The sequence below is a fragment of the Bombina bombina genome, chromosome 5 (assembly GCF_027579735.1).
Source record: "Bombina bombina isolate aBomBom1 chromosome 5, aBomBom1.pri, whole genome shotgun sequence".
In the NCBI taxonomy this organism is placed as follows: domain Eukaryota; kingdom Metazoa; phylum Chordata; class Amphibia; order Anura; family Bombinatoridae; genus Bombina; species Bombina bombina.
Window position 1 is genome coordinate 752,454,589 of NC_069503.1, and position 14,476 is coordinate 752,469,064.

The 14,476-nt window shown below is 39.0% G+C and overlaps 1 protein-coding gene across 2 annotated transcripts in view; it reads left to right on the forward strand.

The window, feature by feature from the left end:
• Nucleotides 1-1,134: 1,134 nt before the first annotated feature.
• LOC128660800 (glyoxylate/hydroxypyruvate reductase B-like) overlaps nt 1,135-14,476 on the forward strand; it is a 75,769-nt gene continuing 62,427 nt past the window's right edge. Inside the window, exon 1 of one of the 2 annotated variants that reach the window (XM_053714826.1) lies at nt 1,135-1,619. The gene's annotated coding sequence lies outside the window, so the exon portion shown is untranslated. The remainder of the gene's footprint in view (nt 1,620-14,476) is intronic. The other variant, XM_053714825.1, reaches the window with a different exon arrangement.

A 14,476-nucleotide genomic window follows, 5' to 3' on the forward strand; every position in this document is an offset into this window, starting at 1 on the left:
AGTAAATGCATTGAACACTGGCTCCACATCCTTCCCCATAGAGTATAAAAGAGAATTAACTTGTACATCACCACTCTCCTTGTTCAGTTTGGAAGCAATCCTGAAGCGCTGAAACCGCTGACGCCATGTGGGCCAAGCTGCAGGCTGAGAGAAGTCAAAAGGCTCAGGTGGGGTAAACTTTGACATTGCAATCGATCAGGAACAGAAGCGCAGGCCAGAACTTCTGACACCATGTCATGAGATGCAGGACATATGCAGGACACAGCAATGATGGTACAACTCTATTTTATTTCAGAGCACAGAAACATACATCTAGTCAGGTTGATTTCACTAACTAACTGCGACACAGACTCCCAGACCTAAGCCCCGCCCCCAACTAGTGACATCACATCCTGCTCTCATCACAGTGCCCATCTCTTAGACAGTGTTAAAAGGTTCTTTTGAAATTATATCTTATAATTTGGACAAATGTCTTCTTTGTACTTTGAGACATTCTGGTCTGTAATGTGTATCCTAATAGCAGGAGGTCTGAGTCTGTTAAGGTTCATTGATAAAAAGACCTGTTTTTACAGTAGTCAAAACATTTTATATCAAAGTAGTTTTATATATAAATGCAATATTAATCAATATGATGTATATAACTTACAGTGCCACTCACCTTTTACCTGACAGAAGTATAAGGAAGCTCCCAGTGGGGATGTGGATATCAGTATCAGAACTGATAGATTTAGAGGAATACCATCACCACCAAAATCACATATTCTTAAACAGATCCAATTGGAGGAATACATTGAACTAAGGAGCCCAAACTAAAGGCAGGCTATTTTATTGTATATGGTATGTTGCATGGCTCTATAGCAGACACATAAATAGCTATTCTCAACCTTTAGGCCTTGATAGGGGAATGTTGACAGGTATTATAGGTGTCAACACAGGAGCACAATCTTTCACTAAAGACTTAGGACATAAGTTATTTTAAGTTATTTTCTTAAAATTTTCCTTTATCCATTTTGTATTATTGTGTCATGATCCTATTCATACTATACCTTTAACTATAAGCACCTCCCTGATTCACCTAGCCTATATCAGCTGTAACCATTGACAAACTGCTTGTTGGCCTGAAGTGCTCCTAATCGCTTCTACTGCTTTCAGCTTTACTTTTGCTTAGGAGATACGCCCTGTTCTATCTGCATTTCCTGTGTTACTTTGGTGCTACAAGCTTAGCATTCCTCTCCAACTCCCGGATCTCCAGTTTACCACCTCTGCTGACTTCGACATTTAAATCTTCCTTCATCTCTTTCAGTGTTCCAGATCTCCCCAGCAGCCTCCTCCCTCTCTTACACCAGCTGTTACACTCGATCTGTGACTGCTAATGAAACATCCCAACTCTGTATCATCTCTCCTTTCACTCAGACGCTGCCACTGAACTCAACGTGCTTTATTTGCTCTGCTTCATCTGTTCGGCTCACACAGTCATTGTCCTGGTTCAGTTTTTAACATTACACAGCCATTGATTGTATTCCAGCTGCAGCATATCCATCCAGCCTGCTTCTCCCTCACAGCCAGCTATTTTCTTCACCACTCCTGCAGAGTTAATTTGTTTCTCTCTACTAAGTACGGTATTTATTTATATTTGTTATCTACTTTAGTTTGCTTTAGCTTTGATTCTGATTTCTCAGCTACCAATCCTACTTGTGATATATACTTTTGAAATAATAGTCTTATGTTTAATTTTCTATAATATTCCTCTAGCAGACTTTATTTCCTTCTGCTTTATATTTATGTGTGTAAGATCTGTTCATACATTTAAAGCTACAATATCTGCTAATAGGTAGATTTTATTCAGCTTAATATTAAAATTTATTCTGCTGTTTCTACTGTGAGAGTTTTAAAAAATTATATATATTATTCAAGGGCTTCAACTAACTAGAATCACTAGTTAAGTGTTACATATATTGGTAAAATCACCTTTTTTCAGCTTTTGTTAATTGAAAATAATTCAGCTATAAATATTTAATTGTATGTATTGGTATACAATGTATGTTCAATTTTGACCTTCAATAAAGTTGTATTAAAAAAAAAATTAGAAAAAGGAAAATTGGGAAATAGCGCTGGACTATATATTCCCTAAGATATTTATATATCGGGGTACTCAGTATGTAAATCAAGTCCTAGTCATATAAATATGTATATAAAAAGGACAAACTAAACATCGGTAAACAAACTCCAAGTTTTAGGGTGGTACACTTCTCATAATATCATAAATCACACATATACGAAATCGGTAAAAATGTATAACAAACATCAGAGAGAAAGTCCCAAAGAAAAATAGTTCATATGTGTTGGGTGAACGTAGTCAACAAAACAGTTCATAAAGTGTAGAGAATGGAGAACAAGTGTCCTGGTCCCTTTAGGGTGTCTACTTACACTCTTCTACCTCAATCTGTATTTCATGTAACCTATGACTGCATCTCTGGACAAGAATTGATACTATTGGAAGACAAGGCCTGACTGGTGTCTGTGACAGACTATCTCTACACTGTGCAGCCCTTACCTCATACAGATTGAGGTAGAAGAGTGTAAGTAGACACCCTATAGGGACCAGGACCCTTGTTCTCCATTCTCTACACTTTATGAACTGTTTTGTTGACTACGTTCACCCACCACATATGAACTATTTTTCATTGGAACTTTCTCTCTGATGTTTGTTATACATTTTTCGTATATGTGTGTTTTATGATATCAGAAGTGGACCACCCTAAAATTTGGGGTTTGTTTACCGATGCTTAGTTTGTCTTCATTTTATATACAGATTTCTATGACTAGGACTTGATTTACATACTGAGTACCCAGATATATAAATATCTTAGGGAATATATAGTCCAGCGCTAATTCACAATTTTCCTTTTTTCTACATTTCTATACAGGGAGTGCAGAATTATTAGGCAAGTTGTATTTTTGAGGATTAATTTTATTATTGAACAACAACCATGTTCTCAATGAACCCAAAAAACTCATTAATATCAAAGCTGAATAGTTTTGGAAGTAGTTTTTAGTTTGTTTTTAGTTATAGCTATTTTAGGGGGATATCTGTGTGTGCAGGTGACTATTACTGTGCATAATTATTAGGCAACTTAACAAAAAACAAATATATACCCATTTCAATTATTTATTTTTACCAGTGAAACCAATATAACATCTCAACATTCACAAATATACATTTCTGACATTCAAAAACAAAACAAAAACAAATCAGTGACCAATATAGCCACCTTTCTTTGCAAGGACACTCAAAAGCCTGCCATCCATGGATTCTGTCAGTGTTTTGATCTGTTCACCATCAACATTGCGTGCAGCAGCAACCACAGCCTCCCAGACACTGTTCAGAGAGGTGTACTGTTTTCCCTCCTTGTAAATCTCACATTTGATGATGGACCACAGGTTCTCAATGGGGTTCAGATCAGGTGAACAAGGAGGCCATGTCATTAGATTTTCTTCTTTTATACCCTTTCTTGCCAGCCACGCTGTGGAGTACTTGGACGCGTGTGATGGAGCATTGTCCTGCATGAAAATCATGTTTTTCTTGAAGGATGCAGACTTCTTCCTGTACCACTGCTTGAAGAAGGTGTCTTCCAGAAACTGGCAGTAGGACTGGGAGTTGAGCTTGACTCCATCCTCAACCCGAAAAGGCCCCACAAGCTCATCTTTGATGATACCAGCCCAAACCAGTACTCCACCTCCACCTTGCTGGCGTCTGAGTCGGACTGGAGCTCTCTGCCCTTTACCAATCCAGCCATGGGCCCATCCATCTGGCCCATCAAGACTCACTCTCATTTCATCAGTCCATAAAACCTTAGAAAAATCAGTCTTGAGATATTTCTTGGCCCAGTCTTGACGTTTCAGCTTGTGTGTCTTGTTCAGTGGTGGTCGTCTTTCAGCCTTTCTTACCTTGGCCATGTCTCTGAGTATTGCACACCTTGTGCTTTTGGGCACTCCAGTGATGTTGCAGCTCTGAAATATGGCCAAACTGGTGGCAAGTGGCATCTTGGCAGCTGCACGCTTGACTTTTCTCAGTTCATGGGCAGTTATTTTGCGTCTTGGTTTTTCCACACGCTTCTTGCGACCCTGTTGACTATTTTGAATGAAACGCTTGATTGTTCGATGATCACGCTTCAGAAGCTTTGCAATTTTAAGAGTGCTGCATCCCTCTGCAAGATATCTCACTATTTTTGACTTTTCTGAGCCTGTCAAGTCCTTCTTTTGACCCATTTTGCCAAAGGAAAGGAAGTTGCCTAATAATTATGCACACCTGATATAGGGTGTTGATGTCATTAGACCACACCCCTTCTCATTACAGAGATGCACATCACCTAATATGCTTAATTGGTAGTAGGCTTTCGAGCCTATACAGCTTGGAGTAAGACAACATGCATAAAGAGGATGATGTGGTCAAAATACTAATTTGCCTAATAATTCTGCACTCCCTGTATATGTGTGTGTGTGTGTATATATATACAGGGAGTGCAGAATTATTAGTCAAGTTGTATTTTTGAGGATTAATTTTATTATTGAACAACAACCATGTTCTCAATGAACCCAAAAAACTCATTAATATCAAAGCTGAATAGTTTTGGAAGTAGTTTTTAGTTTGTTTTTAGTTATAGCTATTTTAGGGGGATATCTGTGTGTGCAGGTGACTATTACTGTGCATAATTATTAGGCAACTTAACAAAAAACAAATATATACCCATTTCAATTATTTATTTTTACCAGTGAAACCAATATAACATCTCAACATTCACAAATATACATTTCTGACATTCAAAAACAAAACAAAAACAAATCAGTGACCAATATAGCCACCTTTCTTTGCAAGGACACTCAAAAGCCTGCCATCCATGGATTCTGTCAGTGTTTTGATCTGTTCACCATCAACATTGCGTGCAGCAGCAACCACAGCCTCCCAGACACTGTTCAGAGAGGTGTACTGTTTTCCCTCCTTGTAAATCTCACATTTGATGATGGACCACAGGTTCTCAATGGGGTTCAGATCAGGTGAACAAGGAGGCCATGTCATTAGATTTTCTTCTTTTATACCTTTTCTTGCCAGCCACGCTGTGGAGTACTTGGACGCGTGTGATGGAGCATTGTCCTGCATGAAAATCATGTTTTTCTTGAAGGATGCAGACTTCTTCCTGTACCACTGCTTGAAGAAGGTGTCTTCCAGAAACTGGCAGTAGGACTGGGAGTTGAGCTTGACTCCATCCTCAACCCGAAAAGGCCCCACAAGCTCATCTTTGATGATACCAGCCCAAACCAGTACTCCACCTCCACCTTGCTGGCGTCTGAGTCGGACTGGAGCTCTCTGCCCTTTACCAATCCAGCCACGGGCCCATCCATCTGGCCCATCAAGACTCACTCTCATTTCATCAGTCCATAAAACCTTAGAAAAATCAGTCTTGAGATATTTCTTGGCAAAGTCTTGACGTTTCAGCTTGTGTGTCTTGTTCAGTGGTGGTCGTCTTTCAGCCTTTCTTACCTTGGCCATGTCTCTGAGTATTGCACACCTTGTGCTTTTGGGCACTCCAGTGATGTTGCAGCTCTGAAATATGGCCAAACTGGTGGCAAGTGGCATCTTGGCAGCTGCACGCTTGACTTTTCTCAGTTCATGGGTAGTTATTTTGCGCCTTGGTTTTTCCACACGCTTCTTGCGACCCTGTTGACTATTTTGAATGAAACGCTTGATTGTTCGATGATCACGCTTCAGAAGCTTTGCAATTTTAAGAGTGCTGCATCCCTCTGCAAGATATGGGTTGATGTCATTAGACCACACCCCTTCTCATTACAGAGATGCACATCACCTAATATGCTTAATTGGTAGTAGGCTTTCGAGCCTATACAGCTTGGAGTAAGACAACATGCATAAAGAGGATGATGTGGTCAAAATACTCATTTGCCTAATAATTCTGCACTCCCTGTATATATATATATATATATATATATATATATATATATATATATATATATATATATATATATATATATATATATATATATATATATATATATATATATATATATATAAGCAAAAAAAGAAGCACTCACTGGATTTTCATCAAAAAGTGACCAGAAATTTAATGTAGTTTGTGACGTTTCGGGACAACAACAGTCCCTTCCTCTGACAAATGAACACTGAACAAAAGCTGCCTTAAATAGGCACCCAAATACACTCCCCTCAGGATCAGCCAATCAGGCTGAATAATTACACACACCCATTAAGTGACCAATTAAAAAACATAATCCAATTTGTGCATGTGACTGTTATAGCGTTATTGAAAAAAAAGGATTAAAAACACATTCCCCTTGGACCCTAATGCTAGTAGTCATGCCCTCTAGTGACAATAAACATCCTTTGTAATTATCAATAGTGTAAATAAATGCAAAAGATCATAACATCGTCTATTATTCAACATCCAATCAAACATTGGATTACAGAAACTCAACTTGTACTAAATTCCAATTCGTCATTCCTCTTGCTACTGATCCGCCCCTTGTTACCAGGGACGCGATCAGCTGCAAGTCTATAGCCATCAACCTAAGTTTCAGATCAGCCCCTGATTACTAGGGACCCAGACCTCAGTCTAATTCTAGCTCTTAAACCAAATGCGCATCACCACACACACTAGCGTATCAACTGCTAAATACCTTATTGACTGCGCCTTCATAGAAACTCAGTAGCCGATCGCCTTGTAGAAAATTGACAAGCCTGTAAACAGAAAATCGTCCAATGGCAAGCTGCCATGTGAAAAATGGGCGTGTCAAAAGGAGCGTGTATGCCTCAGTGGTAGATATGCTAATGTCTAACACGTCATCATCCAAAAAGCCAATAGCAAGAAGCCACGACGAAAATAGGCGTATACATAAAGGCTTGCCTGTCACTAACGTAAATACCCTGACATCCGATGTACCGCAGTCAAAACACAAGCAAAAAACAAAAATAAAAAGTGAAAACCAAAAAACCAAAATATGCCAATGTATAAACCCTCTGTATACCGGCAACCGTGTCAAATATAGCGAAATCGCAATGTTTAAATTTTCGAGATGCACCTAAAGCAAAAGCAAAAATCGGCTACATCCAGTGTGACATACCCTCAGGTGCCCATAACTAAACACGGATTTATTTCTGGACCACCTATTTGGTGTCCAGCATGTTAAGTATGTTATTCTTGAATATCAGTGAAACCAATTTAGCCAATCGCTAAAAGTCCAGCCCTGCCAGGGCGTGTTTATTAATTTCTAGTGCCTAAAAAATGAGCCCATTGCTCAAATCCTAACGTGAAATGTTATCACTTAAAAATTATACAATACCCGTCTGGGAAAAAAAAGAGGACTGAAAAAATCCAAACATTTATTTGAAAAATATTAACCCTTGTGTCTAAATAAGTGCATAAACCTAGATAGTAAATAAAAATAAAACATATACCCACACCTGTTGACCTCACCAGGTCTTTGCCCCAATCTCGGGCATCCAACTGTACCCTCAAAGGGAAACACGGGGGTGGGAGGGAGGGGAAAGACAAAAAGGGGCTACATCATGTAGGGCATGAAAAAACTGCAGAAGGATCCAATAGGAATCGTGTAACCACTCCATTGGAGTGATACACCACACAGACAATACAATTAAAATAAAACAGTTAAAAACAAAAATTGGCACGTGGAGAACTGACAGAGAACAAATAATATTCTATTGAAAAATGATAAATATGATCATAAAAAAGATGGTCATAAAAAACAGATCATAAAGGAAGCAATTATCCAAGAAAATTTAAATATATTACAACGGATTATCATGGACTCTCACCAAAGCAGGGAATCACATAGGGATTCCTAAGTAATCAAAAATAAAAATAAAAAGTATAAACAAGCCAAAAAGTGTAAGTCAAAAATGAAATTCAAAATCAATTAAAAAAATTAAAAATTTAAAAAATGATACTAATGATAACCAAAAACTGAAAATATATGCTTAGAATCAAAAAAACAGGCCAAAACTTATAACAATAAAAATTATATAGTGCAAAAATTAAAACAGAAAAATTGCATTGCTGATAATGGACTCATGGACTCTCATATATGTAACAGTGGGATATCATGGACTCTCATAGAAGCATAGAATCTCTTATGGATTCCTAAAGAATAAAAAAAAAAATCCAAAAAAAATCAAAAAAAGGAGGATCAAAAAGTCAAAATCAAAGTTCACAGAAAACATTGCCATCCAGTGTGGGTATTGAGTCCTCTAGGGTGTATAGTCCCCAATTCATAGATCCATCTTGTTTCCTTGCGTAATAGGAGATTACCCCTATTGCCCCCTCTCCTAGGGACTGGTACATGGTCAATGAGTCTAAATCTCAAGTCATTGACTGAATGCCCCGCCTCCAGGAAGTGTCTTGCCACCGGTTGGTCCGCCTTTCCATTCCGTATTGCCAGTCTGATACTAGATCTATGATTGGCCATCCTGGTTTTGGCATCATCTGTCGTCTTACCGACATAAAACTTGCCACACGGGCAGTTTAGTAAATACACGACATATTTCGTGGTGCAAGTAAGGAAATATCTGATGTTATAGATTTTGTTACTTTCTGGATGGTGGAACTGGGAGCCGGTGAGCATCCCACTACAGGTCACGCAGCTGATGCATCGATAACAGCCCTTTTTCTTTGTTTTTAACCACGTTTGTGAACCACCATCTGGATTAATGTCGGCCTTTACCAAGATATCCCTAAGGTTTTTGCCCCGTCTGAAGCCTATTCTTGGTGGTTTCCAATCTTTGAATGGTAAGGTGTTGTCTGCTTCTATTAGTTTCCATTCTTCCTTGACCATTCTCGTTAGTGGTACTACTCCAGGGGAATATGTGGTCACAAAAGTCAATTGATTGATGTTATCAGATGATGTAATAGCCGTTATGTCTCCCATGTTTAATGCTTGAGTCTTCATATCTCTTAACTCATTTGCTTTGTATCCCCTCTGGATAAAACGTTTTGTCATCTCCTGTAGTTGTTGTTCGCATGTTGTTTCATCCGTGTTGTTTCTAATTACACGTTGGTATTGAGCCTTAGGAATGTTGCGGATAAGGCTAGGTTGATGGCAGCTTTTTGCATGTAATAATGAATTACGGTCAGTTTCTTTACGGAATAGCGTAGTTCCCAATCTGTCTTCTACTTTGAACACTCTCACGTCGAGGTAGTCCACACTATTGTTGTTAACTGTGTGTGTAAATTTAATAGGGCTTGCCAATGAATTAAGATGGTTAATCCATTCCAATAGACTGTTCTCACTCTCACTCCATATCAAGAACAGATCGTCGATGTAGCGACAATAGTGCCTGATGCGATTGTCGTCATATACTTTCATCAGGATTGACTCGTGTTGAGCCATAAACAAATTGGCAAAGGATGGGGCCATATTTGACCCCATTGCTGTCCCCGAAATTTGTTTGTAGAATGTAGTATCAAACAAAAAATAGTTCTCTGTTAAGCATAGAGTGAGCAGGCCAACAAGTACTTCTTCAGATGGACCGATATATACCGCTTTTCTTAAGGTCTGTATAACTGCCTTGGTGCCTTCATGGTGGGGAATTACAGTGTATAGGCTTGACACGTCTAGAGTGACCAATAGATCTTGGTCAGTGATGTTCTTTAAATTAGTGATCTTCGTGATGAAATCCTGAGAGTCCCGTATGTACGATGGAGTTAATTTAACAAGAGGTTGTAAATAGAAATCCACAAACTGGGCTAAAGGCTGAAGTAAAGACCCTCTAGCCGAGACAATAGGTCTCCCCGGTGGTTGTTGTGCGTTCTTATGGACCTTAGGTAAGGTGTATAGTAGGGGAATAAGTGGATGTTCCCGACGTAAAAAGTTGTAGTCATCTTGTGTAATCAGACCATTATTTTTGTACTCAATCAAAGTTGTGTCAATTCTCCTCTTTAGTCTTGAAGTGGGATCCCTATCCAAAGCTAGATAGGTATTTGTATCTCTCAACTGGCTGAGAATCTCGGATTTGTAGTATGACACGTCCATGATCACAATAGCCCCACCCTTATCAGCAGGGCGAATCACGATTGAAGAATCTTCACTTAAGGATTTAAGGGCCAATCTCTCGTCTTTTGTTAGATTGTCTCTTATTGACATGTCTGGTCTTTCTTTGATGTTGTTAGAAAGAAAACCAGTGAAGGTGCTGATAGTAGGGTTATTTGAGGATGGACCAAAAGACCCTTTTGCTCTGAAGTCACTCCTTTGTTCTGAATTGGTATTGAAATATTCCTTTAGTCTAAGATTTCTGCTGAACCTCTGCACATCAATATACAGATCAAATTCATTGGTTTTCACCGAGGGCACAAAAGATAAGCCTTTATTTAACAAATTAATTTCAGTCTCAGATAGTGTACGTGAACTGATGTTAAATACAATATTATCTATGCTCTCCGTTGTTGGTGGTGTCGGCGGGCAATGCCCCCCCCGCCTCGTGTGTGGCCTCCGCCTCTTCCTAAAAAACGATGTGCAGATGGATGTCCAGCCAATGGAGGTAATGCTGCTGCACCTGAGTTAGAGGACTCCCAATGTCCCCTATTGCCTCTTGATCTCGTAGTAACGCCCCTATTGGAGCCAACCGTATCCTCAATTTGAGTCTCAGTTCCTGAGCTATCTCCAGAGCTCGTGTCTACCGTGGCTATGGACTTTTTGGTAAACCGCCGGTCCCTCCTTGGCCTGTGTGGTCTCCTATCCTCTGGTGCTACCATCCATCTATAGATAGATTTGTAGGAATAATCTTGTGTGACAGTATGTAATTTTCGGTTTTTAAAGGCAATAAGATCTTGTTTATAGGTCTTGATCTGGAGGCTTAATTTGTTCAGCCAATTTGTGTTGGTATCAGATTCTAGTAGTCCCTGTTTTTCTCGTTCAAATGTTAATATTTCAATTTTGACTTCTTTCAAGAGGCGACCAACCTCTCTGATGACAAGTAGCATAAGGTCGAATGAACATTTATTTAGAATTTTGCACCAGTTGATGCAAAATTCGTTATTCGACCTGCCAATAGTGGGGATATTCCTTATTCTGAAACCCCTCGGGATCATTCTCTTTTTATGGTAGTCTGATAGATATGCTCCATGCAGATTTAAATCGACTTCTCTCTGTTTAAGCTTAATCAATGTATTGTACATTGTTTGTAATGATTCCTCCACTTGTTGCTCCTCTATGGAGCCAAAGCGGATCAGTTCTGCGTCCTCATCAGTGAAAGTGAAGATATCCTCATCCTTATCGTCCGATAACGTACCACTAGGATTCACAGCGGTCTCTGTGTCCATAATGTCCATGTCCTCTCTGTTGGTCATTGTCAGTTCTCCCAATATGTCAAATAGTCGTATAGCAGGGGGGGGGAAGAAATGATTCGGGTAAAAAACAACCCTGTTGTGGGTGCACTGCACAAGGTTTCAAATTCAGGCAAAAAATTGGTGTATGCGCACTCTCACCAACGTTCAACAGCTACCAGGGTGCTATACGGTGTATGATAGAAAAGCAAAAAAAGAAGCACTCACTGGATTTTCATCAAAAAGTGACCAGAAATTTAATGTAGTTTGTGACGTTTCGGGACAACAACAGTCCCTTCCTCTGACAAATGAACACTGAACAAAAGCTGCCTTAAATAGGCACCCAAATACACTCCCCTCAGGATCAGCCAATCAGGCTGAATAATTACACACACCCATTAAGTGACCAATTAAAAAACATAATCCAATTTGTGCATGTGACTGTTATAGCGTTATTGAAAAAAAAGGATTAAAAACACATTCCCCTTGGACCCTAATGCTAGTAGTCATGCCCTCTAGTGACAATAAACATCCTTTGTAATTATCAATAGTGTAAATAAATGCAAAAGATCATAACATCGTCTATTATTCAACATCCAATCAAACATTGGATTACAGAAACTCAACTTGTACTAAATTCCAATTCGTCATTCCTCTTGCTACTGATCCGCCCCTTGTTACCAGGGACGCGATCAGCTGCAAGTCTATAGCCATCAACCTAAGTTTCAGATCAGCCCCTGATTACTAGGGACTATCCAGAGGGGATACAAAGCAAATGAGTTAAGAGATATGAAGACTCAAGCATTAAACATGGGAGACATAACGGCTATTACATCATCTGATAACATCAATCAATTGACTTTTGTGACCACATATTCCCCTGGAGTAGTACCACTAACGAGAATGGTCAAGGAAGAATGGAAACTAATAGAAGCAGACAACACCTTACCATTCAAAGATTGGAAACCACCAAGAATAGGCTTCAGACGGGGCAAAAACCTTAGGGATATCTTGGTAAAGGCCGACATTAATCCAGATGGTGGTTCACAAACGTGGTTAAAAACAAAGAAAAAGGGCTGTTATCGATGCATCAGCTGCGTGACCTGTAGTGGGATGCTCACCGGCTCCCAGTTCCACCATCCAGAAAGTAACAAAATCTATAACATCAGATATTTCCTTACTTGCACCACGAAATATGTTGTGTATTTACTAAACTGCCCGTGTGGCAAGTTTTATGTCGGTAAGACGACAGATGATGCCAAAACCAGGATGGCCAATCATAGATCTAGTATCAGACTGGCAATACGGAATGGAAAGGCGGACCAACCGGTGGCGAGACACTTCCTGGAGGCGGGGCATTCAGTCAATGACTTGAGATTTAGACTCATTGACCATGTACCAGTCCCTAGGAGAGGGGGCAATAGGGGTAATCTCCTATTACGCAAGGAAACAAGATGGATCTATGAATTGGGGACTATACACCCTAGAGGACTCAATACCCACACTGGATGGCAATGTTTTCTGTGAACTTTGATTCTGACTTTTTGATCCTCCTTTTTTTGATTTTTTTTGGATTTTTTTTTTTTTTTTTTTATTCTTTAGGAATCCATAAGAGATTCTATGCTTCTATGAGAGTCCATGATATCCCACTGTTACATATATGAGAGTCCATGAGTCCATTATCAGCAATGCAATTTTTCTGTTTTAATTTTTGCACTATATATTTTTTATTGTTATAAGTTTTGGCCTGTTTTTTTGATTCTAAGCATATATTTTCAGTTTTTGGTTATCATTAGTATCATTTTTTAAATTTTTAATTTTTTTAATTGATTTTGAATTTCATTTTTGACTTACACTTTTTGGCTTGTTTATACTTTTTATTTTTATTTTTGATTACTTAGGAATCCCTATGTGATTCCCTGCTTTGGTGAGAGTCCATGATAATCCGTTGTAATATATTTAATTTTTCTTGGATAATTGCTTCCTTTATGATCTGTTTTTTATGACCATCTTTTTTATGATCATATTTATCATTTTTCAATAGAATATTATTTGTTCTCTGTCAGTTCTCCACGTGCCAATTTTTGTTTTTAACTGTTTTATTTTAATTGTATTGTCTGTGTGGTGTATCACTCCAATGGAGTGGTTACACGATTCCTATTGGATCCTTCTGCAGTTTTTTCATGCCCTACATGATGTAGCCCCTTTTTGTCTTTCCCCTCCCTCCCACCCCCGTGTTTCCCTTTGAGGGTACAGTTGGATGCCCGAGATTGGGGCAAAGACCTGGTGAGGTCAACAGGTGTGGGTATATGTTTTATTTTTATTTACTATCTAGGTTTATGCACTTATTTAGACACAAGGGTTAATATTTTTCAAATAAATGTTTGGATTTTTTCAGTCCTCTTTTTTTTCCCAGACGGGTATTGTATAATTTTTAAGTGATAACATTTCACGTTAGGATTTGAGCAATGGGCTCATTTTTTAGGCACTAGAAATTAATAAACACGCCCTGGCAGGGCTGGACTTTTAGCGATTGGCTAAATTGGTTTCACTGATATTCAAGAATAACATACTTAACATGCTGGACACCAAATAGGTGGTCCAGAAATAAATCCGTGTTTAGTTATGGGCACCTGAGGGTATGTCACACTGGATGTAGCCGATTTTTGCTTTTGCTTTAGGTGCATCTCGAAAATTTAAACATTGCGATTTCGCTATATTTGACACGGTTGCCGGTATACAGAGGGTTTATACATTGGCATATTTTGTTTTTTTGGTTTTCACTTTTTATTTTTGTTTTTTGCTTGTGTTTTGACTGCGGTACATCGGATGTCAGGGTATTTACGTTAGTGACAGGCAAGCCTTTATGTATACGCCTATTTTCGTCGTGGCTTCTTGCTATTGGCTTTTTGGATGATGACGTGTTAGACATTAGCATATCTACCACTGAGGCATACACGCTCCTTTTGACACGCCCATTTTTCACATGGCAGCTTGCCATTGGACGATTTTCTGTTTACAGGCTTGTCAATTTTCTACAAGGCGATCGGCTACTGAGTTTCTATGAAGGCGCAGTCAATAAGGTATTTAGCAGTTGATACGCTAGTGTGTGT